At 45.5% G+C, this 18,369-nt stretch overlaps 1 pseudogene; it reads left to right on the forward strand.

Annotated features, from left to right (window-relative positions):
• The first annotated feature begins 10,056 nt into the window (after nucleotides 1-10,056).
• On the forward strand, nucleotides 10,057-12,471 carry LOC738466 (olfactory receptor 7E24-like; annotated as a pseudogene).
• The last annotated feature ends 5,898 nt before the right edge of the window (nucleotides 12,472-18,369 follow it).

Below are 18,369 nucleotides of genomic sequence, written 5' to 3' on the forward strand. Positions count from 1 at the left end.
ACCTCCCCCGTGATACTGTCCCTAACATCCAAAGGCGGACAGGATGATATTTCTTCCAACTTCACAGGGGGTGCACACCACCCTTGTGATATTGATCCTAATATCCAGGCGGCGAGAGGATGATATTAGTCTGAATATTGCAGGCGGTGGACACTCTCTAGGGATATTGTTCCTAATATCCAGGGACGGAGAGGATGATATCACTCCCAATATAGCAGGGGGTGTACACCCCTTCTGTGACATTGCTCCTAAAGGGCAGCAGGGGAGAGGAAGATATTACAGCCAATATCGCAGGGGGTGTACACTCCCTTGTGACATTCTTCCTTATATCCTGGCAGGGAGAGGAAGATACTAGCGGCAATGTCGCAGGGGCTGTTCACACCCACTGTGATATTGTTCCGAATATCCCGAGGGGGAGAAAATGATGTTACCTCCAATATCGCAGGGGGTGTACATCCTCCTGTGATATTGTTTCTTATATTCGGGGGAGAGGATGATATTACTCCCAATATCGCAGCGGTTGTACACACCTCCTGCGATACGGGGAATGAGAGCCAGCCCCTCTCTCCCCCTGGCTCTTAGGAGCCCCATTGCAGGGGCTGAGGAACCCCCACCCCCCGGCGGTACGGGGAGTAAGAGCCAGCCCCTCTCTCCCCCTGGCTCTTAGGAGCCCCATTGCAGGGGCTGAGGAACCCCCCCCTCCGGCGGTACGGGGAGTAAGAGCCAGCCCCTATCGCCCCCTGGCTCTTAGGACCCCCATCGCAAGGGGGTGAGGCCCCCGCGATGCGGGGAGTCATATCACCCCCCTCTCCGCCCCTGGATATGACGATCCACGGTGTTCACACAGCGTGTTCACGTTATTGTCAGTAATATCTTCTCCGCCTCTGGAATTTACCAACTATGTCACAGACGGGTGCACATCCTCTGCACTCTTTGGAGTAATAGCATCCCCTTCACCCTTGATATTAAGAACAATATCACAGGAGTGTTTTTACCCCTGGGGGCATTCCGTGTAGTATCATCCTGTCCCACGTTGAAATTAGGAACAATATCACTGGGGGTGTGTCCACCCCGTGTGATATTGAAAGTAACATCATCCTCTTCTCTCCTGGATCATGGGAACCATATCACTGGGGTGGTGTACTCTTTCTGTGGTATTGGGAGTAAGATCATCCTCTCCGCCTTGGAGTATTAAGGACCATATCACAGTGGGGCTGTACACACCCTTTGCTATTAAGAAGAATATAATCCTCCCCTGCCCTGTACATTGGAAAAAATATCACAGAGTGGGTGTACACCTCCGGCGATGGGGGGGTGATATCATCTTCTCTTCTTCTGGATAATTGCAACAATAGTACATGGTTCTGTACACTTTCTGTGATATTGGGAGTAATATCAACCTCTACACCTTTGAATATTAAGAACAATATCACAGACTGGATGTCCAACCCCTGTGATATTGGTAGTCATATCAGCCTCTCCTCTCCATGGATATTAGGAAGAATATCCCGGGATGGGTGTACACCTCCTGCTGTATGGGGAGTCATATCGTCCTCTCCCTTCCTGGCTACTAGGAACAATATCGGAGGGTGGGTGTACACAGCCTGCGATATTGCGAGTAATGTCACCCTCTCCCCCTCTGGATATTAGGAACAATGTCACAGAAGGGGTGTACACTTCCTGCCATACTGGGAGTAATAGCATTCTCTTCTTCCGTGAATATTAGGAGCAAAATCACCGGGTGCATGCACACCCAGTCCTATATTGGAAGTAACGTCATACTCCACCCCCTGGAGATGATATTCAGATCAATATCACCGGCTGGGTGTACACCTACCGCGATATTGAACGTAATATCATGCTTTCTCCCTCCCTGGACATTAGGAGCAATATCACAGGTGGGTGTACACCCACTGAGGTATTAGGCCTAATAGTAGTATGAATTATTCCTCATTTATTATTAACATGAATATGAATGACTGATATTAATATTACTATTAAGAAATAATTGCTAATAAAAAGTTTTCAGAGTATTAATATTAATATTAATTATTGGAAGTTAATATTGCTGTTTTCTAATGAATAAGATCAATATCAGTTATTAATATCAGGCGTCATTAATCATTAATATTAATCATTTATAGTTATCGTGAGTATAACTATTTAATATTAATTATCATTATTATCGGTATTGATTTTAAAAATTATATTATGAGTTATTAATATTGATAATTATTAGCATCAATTAATAATTGAGATGATTAATTGCGGTAAGTCACATTGCGCCATTCCACCCCCCCCCCCAGCAGCTCTTTTACGACCCAAAACGGGGATACAAATACCCCTGAGAGAGCAGCGGTATACTGGGATAGAGGAGGATGGTCACGTGGTGGAGAGGCGTGTTTTTGGGTAGCAGCCCTTCACCTCCCTCGACCTTCTCAACTGGAAAAACAATACACTGCCCTCTACCGAAAAGCCACAAGCCCTAATTGATTTGCTCCAAACTGTTATCCAGACCCACAACCACACCTGGGCTGATTGGCACCAGTTGCTCATGTTCCTCTTTAACAGCGAAGAAAGGCAGAGAGTCCTCCAAGCAGCAACTAAGTGGCTAGAGGAACATGCACCAGCTGATTATCAAAACCCCCAAGAGTATGGAAGGACCCAGTTACCAGGAACCGACTCCCAGTTGGACCCACATGAAAGAGAGGATATGCAAAGGCTAAACGGAGACAGGGAAGCTGTCTTGGAAGGATTAATGAGGGGAGCTCAGAAGGCCACAAACGTTAACAAGGTCTCTGAGGTCATTCAGGGAAAAGAAGAAAGTCCAGCACAATTCTACGAGAGACTGTGTGAGGACTGTCGTCTGTATACTCCCTTTGATCCCGATAGCCCTGAAATCAGCGCATGATTCACATGGCTTTAGTCCGTCAAAACACAGAAGACATGAGAAGAAAACTGCAGAAACAGGCTGGGCTTGCGGGGATGAATACATCACAATTACTAGAAATAGCTAGCCAGGTGTTTGTAAACAGGGATGCAGTAAGCCGTAAGGAAAATGGCAAAGAGAATGGAGGTCAGGCCCAGTGAAACACCGACCTGTTTGTTAGCTGCAGCAATCAGAGGGCCCCCCCCAAAGAGGCAAGGGAAGGGGGGCCCTGGGAAAGAAACTCAGCTTGGCTGTCAGAGTTTGCAGCATAACCAGTGTGCTTATTGGAAAGAAACAGGACAGTGGAAGAACAAATGCCCTCAGCTCAAAAGAAAACAAGGTGACTCAGAGCAGGAGGCCCTGGACAAGGAGGAAGGGGCCCTGCTCAACCTGGCTGAAGAGTTATTGGACTGACGGAGACCGGGCTCAAGCGTCCCCAAAGAGCCTCTGGTCAGAATGACAGTTGGGGGAAGAGACATTGATTTTCTTGTAGATAGCGGTGCTGAACATTCGCTAGTAACTGCCCCGGTTGCCCCCTTATCCAAAAAGACTATTGATGTCATCGGAGCTATGGGGGTTTCAGCAAAGCAAGCTTCCTGCTTGCCTCGGACTTGTACTGTGGGAGGATATCAAGTCATTCATCAGTTTTGGTACATGCCTGACTGCCCCTTGCCCTTTTGGGGAAGGGACTTGCTCAGCAAGCTGAGAGCCACTATCTCTGACAGAGCATGGCTCTTTGCTGCTAAAGTTACCCAGAACAGGAGTCATTATGACCCTTATGGTCCCCTGAGAGGAGGAATGGAGACTTTTCTGAACGGAGCCGGGCCAAGAGAGAAGACCAGCTCTGGCTAAGAGGTGGCCAAGAGTACAGGCAGAACACAACCCTCCGGGATTGGCCAGTTAAGACCGGCACCCAGCCAGTTAGGCACAAACAGGAACCGGTCCCGAGAGAAGCTCTTCAAAGTATCCAGGTCTGTCTCAAGCACCTAAGAACTTTTGGAATGATTGTTCCTTGTCAGTCTCCATGGAACACTCCCCTCCTGCCTGTTCCCAAGCCATGGACCAAGGACTACAGGCCGGTACAGGATTTGCGCTTGCTTAATCAAGCTACACTGACTTTCCATCCAACAGGAGCTAACCCATCCACATTGTTGGGGTTGCTGCCAGCTGAGGACAGCTGCTTCACCTGCTTGGACCCGAAAGATGCTTTCTTTCCTATCAGATTAGCCCCTGAGAGGCAGAATCTGTTTCCCTTTCAGTGGGAAGATCTGGAGTCAGGTGTCTCTACTCAGCACACTTGGACCGGGCTTCCCCGAGGGTTCAAGAACTCCCCCACCATCTTCGGGGAGGCGTTGGCTCGAGGCCTCCAGAGGTTTCCCACCAGAGACCTAGGCTGCGTGTTGCTCCAGTAGGTTGATGACCTTCTGCTGGGACACCCCACAGCAGTCGGGTGTGCCAAGGGAACAGATGCCCTACTCCGGCACCTGGAGGACTGTGGGTATATGGTGTCCAAGAAGAAAGCTCAGATCTGCCGACAGCAGGTATGTTACTTGGGATTTACTATCCAACAGGGGTCGGAACGCAGCCCGGGATCAGAAAGAAAGCAGGTCATTTGCAATCTAGCGGAGCCTAAGAGCAGAAGGCAAGTGAGAGAATTCTTAGGAGCTGTGGGATTTTGTAGACTCTGGGTCCCAAACTTTGCAGTATTAGCCAAGCCTTTGTATGAGGTCACAAAGGGGGCGGGGACTGGGAACCTTTGGAATGCGGATCCCAACAACAGCAAGTCTTTCATGAGTTAAAGGAAAAACTTCTGGCAGCCCCAGCCCTGGGGCTACCCGATCTGACAAAGCCTTTTCCATTGTATGCATCTGAGAGAGAAGAGATGGCAGCTGGACTTTGAACCCAAACTGTGGGGCCCTGGCTGATGCCGGTGGCCTACTTCTCTAAACAACTAGACGGGGTTTCTAAAGGACGGCCCCCCTGTTTGAGGGCCTTGGCAGCAACAGCCCTGCTAGGACAAGAAGCAAATAAGCTGACTCTTGGGCAAAACCTGAACATAAAGGCCTCCCATGCTGTGGTGACTTTAATGAATACTAAAGGACATCATTGGCTAACGAATGCCAGACTCACCAAGTACCAAATTTTGCTCTGTGAAAATCCCCATATAACCATTGAAGTTTGTAACACCCTACACCCCGCCACCTTGCTGCTGGTATCAGAGAGCCCTGTCGAGCCTGATTGTGTAGAAGTGTTGGACTCAGTTGACTCTAGCAGACCTGACTTCCAGGACCAGCCTTGGGCATCAGTAGACTTGGAACTATATGTGGATGGGAGCAGCTTCTTCAACCCCCAAGGAGAGAGAGATGCAGGGTATGCAGTGGTAACCCTGGACACTGTTGTTGAAGCCAGATCGTTGCCCCAGGGCACTTCAGCCCAGAAAGCTGAACTCATTGCTTTCATTCAGGCCTTAGAACTCAGTGAGGGTGAGACTGTAAACATTTACACTGATTCTCGGTATGTCTTTTTAACCCTTCAAGTGCATGGAGCATGATAGAAAGAAAAGGGCCTATTGAACTCTGGGGGAAAAGACAGAAAATATCAACAAGAAATCTTGCAATTATTAGAAGCAGTATGGAAACCCCACAAGGTGGCAGTTGTGCATTGCAGAGGACACCAGCGAGCTTCTACCTTGCTGCGTTTGGGGAATTCGCGCGCTGACTCAGAGGCTCGAAAAGCAGCATCTGCCCCCTTCCGGGCATCAGTGCTCCCTCAAGCACCTGATCTTGGACCTACTTCTTCTAAAGAAGAAAAGGACTTTCTCCAGGTAGAGGGAAGGACAAGTGATGCAGGAAGGATGGATTCGGTTACCAGATGGGAGAGTAGCTGTGCCACACTTGCTATGAGGTGCAGTTGTACTGGCTGTGCATGAAACCACCCATGTAGTTCAGGAGTCACTGGAAAAGTTGTTAGGCCGGTATTTGTACATCTCGCATTTGTCAGCCCTCGCCAAAACGGTGAAGCAGCAGTGTGTTACCTGCCGACAGCATAATGCGAGGCAAGGTCCAGCCATTCCGCCCGGCATACAAGCTTATGGAGCAGCCCCCTTTGAAGATCTCTAGGTAGACTTCACAGAGATGACAAAGTGTGGAGGTAACAAGTATTTACTAGTTCTTGCACATACCTACTCTGGGTGGGTGGAGGCCTATCCAACACGAACTGAGAAAGCTCGTGAAGTAACTCCTGTGCTTCTTCGAGATCTGATTCCGAGATTTCGACTGGCCTTACGAATTGGCTCAGATAACGGGCCTGCGTTTTTGGCTGCCTTGGTACAGAAGACGGCAAAGGTATTGGGGATCACACGGAAACTGCATGCCGCCTCCCGGCCTCAGAGTTCCGGAAAGGTGGAGCGGATGAATCAGACTATCAAAAAGAGTATTATTGTCTTCCCCGCTGGATATTAACAACACCACAAGGGGCGTCAAACCATCTGTTAAATTTGAGGGAATGTTATCCTCTCCCCCTGTCCCCCGGCCCCGGATATTAGAGACAATAACACAGGGGTAATGTATACCCACTGCTTTGTTGGGAGTAATATCATCCTCTCCTTTCTTGGATGTTAGGAACAATATCACACTGTGCATGTACGCCTGTCACGAAATTCAATGGAATGTCATCCTGTGCCTCCCTGGATATGATGAACAATGTCACGGGGGAAGTACAACTTCTGAGATATTGGGAGTGATCTCATCCTCTCCCCTCTGGAAGTTAGGGCCCCGGATATTAGAGACAATAACACAGGGGTAATGTATACCCACTGCTTTGTTGGGAGTAATATCACCCTCTCCTTTCTTGGATGTTAGGAACAATATCACACTGCACGTGAACGCCTGTCGTGAAATTCAATGGAATGTCACCCTTTGCCTCCCTGGATATGACGAACAATATCATGGGGGATGTACAACTTCTGAGATATTGGCAGTGATATCATCCTCTCCCCTCTGGAAGTTAGGGAAAATATCACAGGGGTAGTGTACAGCCTCTGGGATGTTGGGACTAATATCATCCTCCCGCCCACTGGATATTAAAAACCATATCACAAGGGCGTGTACACACACTTTGATATTGGTATGAATACCATCCTCTCCCTCTTTGGATATTCGGTGCCATATTTCAGGTGGGGTATACACCACCTGCAATATTGGAAGTAATATGATTTTCTCCACCCCCCACATATCAGAAACAATATCACAGGGGGGTGTGAACAACCCCTGCGATATTTGGAGTCATATCATCGTCTCTCCTCAAGAATATTAAGAACAATATCGTAGGGGTGGGGGGTGTACACCCCCTTTCATATTTGATATCATCCTCTTCCCCCCTGGATATTAGGAACAATATCAGGAAGGGATGTACAGACCCTGCGACCTTTGCTGTCATATAATTGTCTCTCCCCTAGATATTAGGACAAATGTCACTGGGGATGTGAACAGCCCTGCGATATTGGGAATAGTATCATCCTCTCCACCCTTGCATATTGGGAACAACATCACAGGTGGGGTGTACTGCCTCTGCGATATTGGGAGTAAAATTTTCCTCTCTTCCCCTGGACATTAGGAAGGGTATCAGAGGGGGACGGTGTACATTCCCTGCGATATTCAACGTCACCTTATCCTCTCCCTCCCATGGTATTCAGAACAATAAGACAGGAGGGGTGTACACACCCTGCGATATTGAGAGTCATATCATCCTCTTTTGCTCTGGATATTAAGAACAATATCACAGGGTTGTGTACACCCCCTGCAATAGTGGGAGTAATATCATCCTCTCTCCCTGTGGATATTAGGAAGATTTTCACAGGGGTGTGTACACCCCCTGCGATATTGGGAGTAATATCATCCTCTCCACCCAGGAAATGACTAACAAGGTCACGGGGGAGTGTACTCCCCCTGCGATATTGGGAGTAATGTCGTCCTCCCCAAACCTGGATGTTAGCAACGAGATCACAGAGGGGGTGTACACACCCTGCGACATTGGAAATAATAATGATCCTCTCCCCACCTGGGTATGGGGAAAGATATCACAGCGTGGGTATACATTTCCTACGCTGTTAGAAGTAATATCATTCTTTTCCTTTCTGGATATTAGGAAGAATATCACAGGGGTGCTGTACAATTACTTCGATATTGGGATACTCTATTTTCCTGGATATTGGGCACAAAAACACAAAAGGGTGTACAGCCCCTGCGATATTGGGAGTAATAGCATACTCTCCTTCCCTGGATGTTAGAAAACAATATCATCAGGGCTGAACACCCCCCGCGATAATGGGAGTGATAGTGACTCTTTCACAGGCCATTTGGAACAATATCACAGGGGGTGTTTACAAACAGGGGTGGTGTACACCCCCTGGGATATTGGGAGTAACATCATTCTCTCCACCTCTGGATATTAAGAACAATATCCTGGCGGGAGGTGGTACACCCCCAGTGATATTGGGAATAATGTCATCCTCTCCTTCCCTGGATATTCGGAACAATATCACAGGGGGGTGTACACCTTCTGTGATATTGGAAGCAATATCATCCTCTCCCCCGCTGGATATTAGAAAAAATATCACTCATGGTGTACACCCACTGTGATATTAGGAAGAATATTACAGGGTGTACACCCACTCTGACTTTAGGAGAAATAGCTCCCTCAAATGTCACAAATAATACCACAGGGTATACACTGATGTCTCCCTAGGATATTACAAATACTATCACAGGGTGTACACCCACTGTGATAACAGGAGTAATACGTCGCAAGGATACTACCAATAATATCCCAAGGCCGTACACCCACTATGACACAGGGAGTGATATCTCCCTAGGATATTACGAATAATATCACAGAATGTACACCAATGATGTGCACCCACGGTGATATTAGGAGTAATATCAACCCAGGACATAACCAATAACACCACAGGGAGTACATACATGATGTACACCCACAGTGATGTTATAAGAACTATCTCCCTAGGATAATACCAATAACATCACAGAGTGTACACACATGGTATACACCCACTGTGGCACTAGGACTAATAACTTTCTAAGATATTACGAATAGCATCAGAGAACATAAACACATGGTGTACACCCACTGCAACACAAGGTGTAATTTCTCCCTAGGATATTACAAGTAACATCTCAGTGCGTACACACATGGTAAACACCCACTGTGACATTAAGGGTAATGTCCCCCTAGGATATGATGAAAAACATCACAGGGTGTCCACCCATGGTGTACACGCTCTGTGATGTTAGGGATAATAACTCCCTAGGATATGATGAATAATACCACAGGGCGTACAGAAACTGTGATATTAGAGGTAATATCGCTCTAGGATATTATGAATAATATCACAGGGTGTACCCCCACTGTGATACTGGGAGCAATATCTCTCTAGGATAATACGAATAATATCACAGAGTGTACACCCACTGTGATATTAGGAGAAATATCTCTCTGGGATATTACAAATCATATCACAGAGTGTACACGCATGGTGTACATCCACTTTGATATTAGGAGTAATATCTTCCTAGGACATTACAAATAACATCGCAGAGTGTACACCCACTGTAATATTAGGAATCGTATTTCCGTAGGTGATTACAAATACTATCACAGGGTGTACACCCACTGTGATATTAGGAGTAATATCTTCCTAGGGTATTAGGAATAATTTCACAGTGTGTACACACATGGTGTACACTCACTGTGATATTAGGAGTAATATCTACCGAGTAGATAACAAAGAACATCGCAGGGTGTACACCCACTTTGATATTAGCTGTAATATTTTTCTAAGTTGTTACAAATAATATCACAGGGTGTACGAACAGGGTGTACACTCACTGTGATATTCGGAGTCGTATCTCCATAATATATTATGAATAATATCACAGGTCGTACACCCGCTGTATTATTAGGAGTGATATCTCTGTAGGATATTACAATTAATATCACAGGGTGTGCAGCCACTGTGATATTAGGAGCAACATCTTTCTAGGATATTACAAACAATATCACAGGGTGTACGCTCACTCCGCTGTCAGGAGCAATATCTCCCCAGGATATCCAAAATAATATCACAGGGTGTACAATCTCTGCCTTCCAGGTTCTAAGGGATTCTCCTGCTTCAGCCTCCTGAGTAGCTAGGGTTACCCGCCACCACGCCCGGCTAATTTTTTTTTTAATTTTCACTAGAGACGGGGTTTCACCACGTTGGTCAGGCTGGTCTGGAACTCCTGACCTCAGGTGATCCGTCGGCCTCGGCCGCCCAAAGTGCTGGGATTACAGGTGTGAGCCATGGCGCTCGGCCAAGAGTTATATATTCAATTAATTTGGAAACACAACTCCCATATTTGAGTGTGCATGTACTTCTATGAAGAAATGATGTCAGAAAACCTAAGGATGATAATAAATATGAAAAGTAACAGGCATGTGAAAAGGTGTTCCGATTGAGAACTCTAAGGTTCGATTTCGTTTTTAGATAATGGGGTCCTAGCTCTTGTGTCGTCCTTTTACATATTCTATGTCAAAGGAATTTGTAGCACGGTGTCAGAATAAAATAGAGCGTATTTCACTGCTTCTTAATTTCTTTCAATTAGACTGAGATCTTTTTCTTAAAGAGAGAAGGACATTTTCATTGCATTTTATTTTTTCTGAAAAGAGTAGGCCGTATTTTACTGAGATCACGGATTTGTTATATATTAAGTTTTGGTCTTCCAACATTCTTCAGTGGATTTTCTCTAAAGTAGTATGTACAGAAGGAGTTGAATAGCAAAAAAGTAAATCATGTAATAACTCTGAGATTTTTGGGTTTGTCACAACTGAGAAATATTGCTGATGGCGTATGGTCCTCAAGTGTGAAAATGTTCCTTGTGAATTGCTTGCATCCAAAATATACACACAGCATTAAGGGCTGGTTTTTATCTTTTATTTTTCCAATCCTCTTTCCTTCTCAAGGTGTCCAAGACACACGGAGCCACGGAATCTCACAGGTGTCTGAGAATTCCTCCTTCTGGGACTCTCAGAGGATCCAGAACTGCAGCCGGTCCTCGCTTTGCTGTCCCTGTCCCTGTCCATGTCCATGTATCTGGTCACGGTGCTGAGGAACCTGCTCAGCATCCTGGCTGTCAGCTCTGACTCCCAACTCCACACCCCCATGTACTTCTTCCTCTCCAACCTGTGCTGGGCTGACATCGGTTTCACCTCGCCCATGGTTCCCAAGATGATCGTGGACATGCAGTCGCATAGCAGAGTCATCTCTCATGCGGGCTGCCTGACACGGATGTCTTCCTTGGTCCTTTTTGCATGTATAGGAGACATGCTCCTGACTGTGATGGCCTATGACTGCTTTGTAGCCATCTGTCACCCTCTGCACTACCCAGTCATTGTGAATCCTCACCTCTGTGTCTTCTTAGTTTTGGTGTCCTTTTTCCTTAGCCTGTTGGATTCCTAGCTGCACAGTTAGATTGTGTTACAATTCACTTTCTTCAATAATGTGGAAATCGCTAATTTTGTCTGTGAGCCATCTCAACTTCTCAACCTTGACTGTTCTGACACCGTCATCAATAGCATATTTATATATTTCGATAGTACTATGTTTGGTTTTCTTCCCATTTCAGGGATCCTTTGTCTTACTATAAAATTGTCCCCTCCATTCTAAGGATGTCATCGTCAGATGGGAAGTATAAAGCCTTCGCCACCTGTGGCTCTCACCTAGCAGTTGTTTGCTGATTTGATGGAACAGGCATTGGCATGTACCTGACTTCAGCTGTGTCACCACCCCCCAGGAATGGTGTGGCGGCGTCAGTGATGTACGCTGTGGTCACCCCCATGCTGAACCCTTTCATCTACAGCCTGAGAAACAGGGACATTCAAAGTGCCCTGCGGAGGCTGCGCAGAAGAACAGTGGAATCTCATGATCTGTTCCATCCTTTTTCTTGTGTGGGTGAGAAAGGGCAACCACATTAAATCCCTACATCTGCAAATCCTGCCCCTTAGTCACATTCTTTCTGTGGCTTGATGGCTTTTATTCCTTTCTGCATTTCCTTTGTGAACATTGCTTTCTTCGTTATGCCTTTAACTGGAATGGGTGAGTATTCTGGGATCCTCTGTTTAGCAGGAAACTCATGACAGAATCCTCTATACCTAGGCGGCCTCCTTTAGTTTCTGAGCAATAACCCTGTCATCCAGGTGGAATCACAACCATCTTTTTATATATGTGAAGTCCTCTCTTCATTTTGGAATTCCCTGAAAATTGACTTTATGGAAACAATGTACAGCAGGTCCTGCAACACCATTGGTGTTTTCAAAGTTGTGTAGTTATACTGTTGGTGAGGAATAAGTGGTTTCGCTATATCTAATTTTGCTTAAAGGTGAAGTTTCCAAGAGACTTTCAAAGATGTTAAGTGAGGACATACTGTAAATCAAATTCATATCCTCTTCCAGAGTTCATGTGGAATTTCTTTATAAACTGCTTCTAGAGAATCAATTTAGGCAGGTTATGTGTAGAGATCCAAGTCACCGGTCCTCAATCTTGGCTTTGAGTCAAATCACCTGGGGAGCTTACAAATGATGAGGCCTGGGTCTCAATACCTGAGGTTCTGATTTCCTTGCAGCTGTGTGAGTATGTGGATTTTTTTTTTTTTTTAAAGCACCAGAGGTGGTTGCAGTGACGAAGTTTTTAGAGGCATCAAGCTCCAATGAGTAAGAACAGAAGTTAATTGTAATATGATTTCTTCAAATATTATCTTCAAATGCATTGTCCATCAACACCATACCAATGTTTATTATGCGGTTGTTTCTTACCATTTAGCATTTTCTATTTTTTTCTTTTTCTTTTTTCTTTTTTTCTTTTTGAGGCAGAGTTTCACTCTTGTTGCCCAGGCTGGAGTGCAATGGCATGATTTCAGCTCACTGCAATCTCTGCCTCCCGTATTCAAGCGATTCTCCTGTCTCAGCCTTCCAAGTAGCTGGGATTACAGGCATGCGCTACCATGCCCGGCTGATTCTTTTTTTTCTTTTTTTCTTTTTCTTTTTTTTTTTTTTTTTTGGTATTTTTAGTACAGACAGTGGTTCTCCCTATTGGTCAGGCTGGTCTTGAACTCCCGACCTCAGGTGATCCGCCAGCTTCCGCCTCTCAATGTTCTGGGATTACAGGCGGGAGCGACCTCGCCCAGCCACCACTTAGCATTTACATTTTACATTTGTTGAAATTATAGATTTATACACACTTTGATTGCTGCTTTGTTATACACTTGCATATACATAAGATGGGAAATAGAAAAGAATAAAATGGGCACCGTATCCCTGAAGTTTCACCGTCCGAGACATGTTAAAAATATTTGCTTTTTAGAAATTTGTTTCCATTGAGAAACTGTGGTATACACACACAATGAAGTATTATTCAGCCAAAAAAGGAATAAACAAAATCCTCTCCACTGCAGACAAAATGGATGAGATTGCAGGTCTGTATATTAAGTGAAAGAAGCCAGGCACAGAATGACAAATATTTCATGTCCTCACTTCTATGTAGGAACAAAAAACAAAATCTTGGCCAGGTGTGGTGGCTCAGGCCTGTAGTCCCAGCACTGTGGGAGGCCGAGTCGCACGGATCACTTGAGGCCAGGAGTTCGAGACCCGCCTGGCCAACATGGTGAAACCCCGTCTCTACTGAAAACACAAACAATTAGCCGGGCGTGGTGACACGTGCCTGTAGTCTCAGCTACTCGGAGGGCTGAGGCCCAAGAAGCACTTGAACTCGGGAAGCGGAGGTGGTTGCAATGAGCAACCTTTAAGATTATGAAGATTATTAAAGGGTGTACAGGACCTGTGAATTGCGAGTAACATTTCCATAGCGTATTGCACGTAACATCACTGTGTGTACACGCTGTGTGACATTAGGGGTGACATCCCACAAAATTATAACGAATAATTTCACAAGGTGTGCACCCTCTGTGACATTAAAAGTAACATTTCCCTAGAATATGACGACAAGATCACAGAGTGTACACCCTCTGTGATATGAGGAGTGACATCTTATGAGGATAATACGAGTAACTGGACAAGGTGTACAAACCCTGTGACATAAGGAGTGACATCCCTCTAGGATATTAAGAATAATATCAAACGGAACATACCCCATGTGACAATAAATGCAACCTCCCCTTAGGAGAATAAGAATAACACCACAAGGTGAACACACAATGTGACATTATTATTAAGGTAAAGCTAGGATATTGGGAATAACATCACAGTGTACAGAGTCCTGTGACATCAGGTTTAACATTCTCCTACAAAATTAGGAATAGTATTGAAGGGTGTATACCCTCTGTGACTTTAGCAGCCGCATCTTGCTACAATATGGAAGATAATGTCCCAGGGTGTGAACCGAGGGTGGCAGTAGGGAAAAGATCCTAGGACAAATCGGGGAGTAATATCACCCCCCTCTCCCACCCGGATATGACGATCCACATCGCAGGGGGGCGGGCGCCCTCCGCGATGCGTCGAGTAATATCACGCCCCCCTCCCCCCCGGATATTACGATCCAGGGTGGTCACGTAGCCTGTTCACGTTATTCTCAGTAATATCTTCTCCACCTCTGGAAATTACCAAGTATATCACAGACGGGTGTACATCCTCTGCACTATTTGCAGTAATAGCATCCTCTTCCCTCTGGATATTAAGAACAATATCACAGGAGTGTTTCTACCCCTAGTGGCATTGGGTGTAGTATCATCCTCTCCCACGTTGAAATTAGGAAAAATATCACTGGGGGCGTGTCCACCCCATGCGATGTTGAAAGTAATATCCTCTTGTCTCATGGATCATGGGAACAATATCAGTGGCGTGGTGTACACTTTCTGCGGTATTGGTAGTAAGATCATCCTCTCCGCCTTGGAATATTAAGGACAGTATCACAGGCCGATGTACACACCCGGCCGTATTAAGAGGAATATTATCCTCTCCCGCCCTTCATATTAGGAACAATATCACAGAGTGGGTGTAAACCTCCTGCGATATGGGGAGTAATATCATCTTCTCTTCCTCTGGATAGTATCAACAATATCATACGGGTTTGTACAATTTCCGTGATATTGGGAGTAATAACCTCTCTGCCTTTGAATATTAAGAACAATATCACACGGGTTTGTACAATTTCCGTGATATTGGGAGTAATAACCTCTCTGCCTTTGAATATTAAGAACAATATCACAGACTGGATGTACACCCCCTGCGATATTGGGAGTCATATCCGCCTCTCCTCTCCATGGATATTAGGAATAATATCCCAGGATGGGTGTACACCTTCTGCTGTATGGGGAGTCATATCGTCCTCTCCCTTCCTGGCTATTAGGAACAATATCACAGGGTGGGTGTACACAGCCTGCGATATTGGGAGTAATATCACCCTCTCCCCCTCCGGATATTAGGAACAATATCACAGAAGGGGTGTACACTGCCTGCGATACTGGGAGTAAAGCATTCTCTTCTTCTGTGAATATTAGGAGCAATATCACCGAGTGGATGTACACCCACTGCTATATTGGGAGTAACGTCATACTCCACCCCTGGATGTTATGTTCGGATCAATATCACGGAGTGGGTGTACACCTACTGCGATATTGAACGTAATATCATGCTCTCTCACTCCCTGGTCATTAGGAACAATATCACACGTGGGTGTACACCCACTGAGATATTAGGCGTAATATTAGTATTAATTATTACTCATTAGTAACATGACTATGAATAACCAATATTAATATTAAGAAATAATTGCTAATAAAGTTATCAGATTATTAATATTAGTATTAATTATTAGGAGCTACTATTACTGTTTTCTAATGAATAAGATCAGTATCAGTTATTAATTTCGGGCATTGTTTATCATTAATATTAATCATTTATTGTTATCTTTAGTATAACTATTTAATATTAATTATTATTATCGGTATTGATTTTTAAAATTATATTATCAGTTTTTAATATTGATAATTATTAGTATCAATTAATAATGATATTATTAATTGTGATACGTAATATTGCGACATTCCTCACAATATCGCAGAAAATATACACCCCCCTGTGATGTTGTTCCTGACAGCCAGGGGTAGACGATGAGATTACTCCAAATATCGAACTGAGTGTACATCCCTTTTGTGATGTTGTTGCTAATATCCAGGCGGGGAGAGGACACCTGCGCATCAGTGGGGGGTGCCCATGCCCCTGCGATGTAGCTCCTAATATCCATGGGGAAGGGGGGTAGATATTACTCCCCGCGTCACTGTTGATGTCCACCCCCCTGCGATGTGGCTCGTAATATCGGGGGTGGGGGGGTGATATTTCTCCCCGCATCGCGGGGGTCGCCTGCCCCCCTGGTCGCCTGCCCCCCTGCGATGTGTATCGTAATATCCAGTGAAGGAGAGGGGGATGATATTACTACCTGCATGGTGGCGGAGTCTATCCGAGGTCGGGATACTATACACCCCCTGGGATATTGGGAGTACAACCCCTGTGATATTGGGAGTAGTATCATACTCTTCTCCCCCTGAATATTAGGGACTGTATCATGGAGGGGGTGTTCACCCCCTGCCATATTGTGAGTCATGTCATTTTCTCTACCCCTGGACATTAGAAACAATATCACAGGGGTGGTGTACAACCCTGCGAAATTGGAAGATATATCTTCCTCTCCACTTTTAGATACTAGGGACAACATCACAGGGGAGGTCTACATCTTCTGGATAATTGGGATTGATACTGTCCTCTCCCCACCTGGATATTAGCAACAGCATCACAGAAGGGATGTACACCCAGTTCGATACTGGGAAAAATATCACAAGGGCGTGTATTCCCCCTTCCATATTGGGAGTCTTATCATACTTGCCTTCCATATATTAAGAACAATATCAAAGGGGGGTGGACACTTTGACGATATAGGGAGTAACGTCATTCTCTCTACCCCTGGATATTAGTAGCAATATCACAGGAAGATGTACATTTCTTGTGATATTGAGAGTCGTATTATTGTCTTCCCCGCTGGATATTAAAAACAATACCACAAGGAGTGCCAAACCACCTGCCAAATTTCAGGGAATTTTATCCTCTCCCCCCTGCCCCGGATATTAGAGACAATAACACAGGGATAAAGTACACCCACTGCTTTATTGGGAGAAGTATCATCCTCTCCTCCCTTGGATATTAGGAACAATATCACAGGGGAGGTGTACTGCCTCTGCGATATTGGGAGTACAATTATACTCTCTTACCCTGGATATTAGAAAGGGTATCAGAGGGGGAGGGTGTACATTCCCTGCGATATTCAATGTAATCTTATACTCTCCCTCCCAGGGTATTAAGAACAATATTACGGGAGTGGTGTACACCCTCTGCGATATTGAGAGTCATATCATCCTCTTTCGCTCTGGATATTAGGAACAAAGTCACAGGGTTGTGTACACCCCCTGCGATATTGGGAGTAATATCATCCTCTCTCCCTGTGGATATTAGGAAGAGTATCACAGGGCTGTGTACACCCCCTGGGGTACTGGGAGTAATATCATCCTCTCTCCCTCTGGATAATAGGAAGAGTTTCACAGGGGTGTGTACACCCCCTGCGATATTGGGAGTAATATCATCCTGTCGCCCTGAGGAGAGAAGCCATTTCTCTACTGCCTTCTGTCTCTGAAGAGGAGGAGGAAGTAAAAGTTGAAAAACAACAGGAATGAAGTCAGTGGCAAGACCAGCCGGTGGCACTGAGGAGCCCGCCTGAGGTGAAAATATTAACCACCCCCTCCCCCACTCTAAGCACATGTGCTCTCAATCCATCACGACCCTTTCACGTGGAACCCCTTAGAGTTGTAAGCCCTTAAACAGGCCAGGAACTCTGTCTTCCTTCAGGGAGCTTGACTCTTAAGATGCAAGTGTGCCGACGCTCCCAGCCAAATTAAAAAACTTCTTCCTTCTTTATTCCGCTATCTGAGGGGTTTTGTCCGTGGCTAGTCCTGCTCCATTTCTTGGTTCCCTGACCGGGAATTGAACGTGGGCAGCGGTGGCGAGAGTGCCAAATCCTAAGCACTAGACCACCAGGGGAACTTAGAATCTTGTAGGAAATAGATTGCCCAACATTAGAAGTGGGTTGGCCATCAGAAGGAAGCCTGGACAGGTCCCTTGTTTCCAAGGTGTCGCACAAGGTAACTGGTAAAGGATACCTAGACCAGTTCCCATACATAGACACTTGGTGACAGCTGGTGCTAGCCCCCCCACAGTGGCTAAGAGGGCAGGCAGCAGCAATACTAGTAGCAAAGGGACAGATAGCTAAGGAAGGATCCCTCTCCACCCACCCAGGGAAATCAACTCCTGAAGTTCTGTTTGACCCA

The sequence above is a fragment of the Pan troglodytes genome, chromosome 13 (assembly GCF_028858775.2).
Source record: "Pan troglodytes isolate AG18354 chromosome 13, NHGRI_mPanTro3-v2.0_pri, whole genome shotgun sequence".
NCBI lineage: Eukaryota > Metazoa > Chordata > Mammalia > Primates > Hominidae > Pan > Pan troglodytes.